We start from the raw sequence: 1,448 nt of genomic DNA on the forward strand, positions 1-1,448 counted from the left end.
AAGGAGTTACAGAGACAAAGTTTGGAGCTAAGACAAAAGGATGGACTATCCAGAGAATACCCCATCTGGGGATAAATCCCATAATCAGCCACCAAACCCAAACACTATTGCATATGCCAGAAAGCTTTTGCTTGACCCTTTGAGAAACTTAACAAACTATTGGAAGAGTTTTGTGATATCAAGCATTCTTAACATGGGCTGAGAAATGGCTGGATAAGTAAATCAGAAACATATACTCACACATGCTGGCATACAATGGACTACGGTGGCAGGACCAGTAGACAATAATGTGATGGAAATTTCAGGGAGAGGCCAAGATAAAATGGCTGTGAAAATTGTAGGCTCTAATGTGAACTCTAAAATGTTTTAATATTCATAGAGCACAAACTTGCCCCTTACAACAATATAACTATCCAAAAGAGTATCTAGAAGCATGATTTTATGAGACCAGACATCAGGAAAAGTTAAACAGTATAGATGCACAGAGCAAAGGAGTTTCTTGGGAAGAAACATTGAGAAGCAAGACACAGAAATGAAGCTTATAGGTGAAGAACATGAAAAGCTCTCCACTGGTGCCACACCTGGCATGTGGTACCACAGTCCTTTGTGACACAGTACCCAAAGAGATGTTTTGTAAAGAAATACATCGATGTCACCAGAATGCTTAGGTACTTTCATATGTGCTGGGTACAAATCCTTCTATTCCACACATGAGGTACTAATGCTCATATTCATCCAGAAGAGAAACTTAGTGGAGAGGAGAGGGTTTAGAACCTTCATCCCTAATTCAAGATCCTTGACCTTTAATATCTCCTGCTACAACAAGGCTAGCTATTTGGTAAAAATTACTAAAAATCAAAGCCAAAGGGATATGAATAAATATCTGATTAGAAACTCTGTCTTGCCAGGCCTCTAGGACAATGAGAAGGACAATTTCAGAATCAATGAAATGAGGTTTTGAGATGTTCTGTTTTAAGATTTATTCTATTCCTAGGCTTGCTAACTTTATTTGGAAGACAGATACTGTTCTCACAAAAGATCTTGTTGTGTTTTCTAAAATGATATATTCAAATATATGAAAATATGCTACAAAATGTCTTATTTCTATTCTATAGTCTCTTAAAAAAAACCTCTTATATGAGATAGAGACTGTCAAACCTCTCTTTCTCACCCACCATGGTTCTGTTGACACCAACATAATGATCTTTTACTCTTATGGTCACAGGAATGAAGATTCAATGTAGACATTTAAAATTTTTTTAATTTATTATTTTCTTTATATACATTTCAGATGCTATCCCAAAAGTTCCCTATACCCTCTCCTGCCCTGCTCCCCTACCCACCCACTCCCACTTCTTGGCCTTACCAATGATGGCTGACTAGGCCATCTTCTGCTACATATGCAGCTAGAGACACGAGCTCTGGGGGGGGGGGTACTGGTTAGTTCA

This window comes from Mus caroli, chromosome 3 (assembly GCF_900094665.2).
Source record: "Mus caroli chromosome 3, CAROLI_EIJ_v1.1, whole genome shotgun sequence".
NCBI classification, from domain to species: domain Eukaryota; kingdom Metazoa; phylum Chordata; class Mammalia; order Rodentia; family Muridae; genus Mus; species Mus caroli.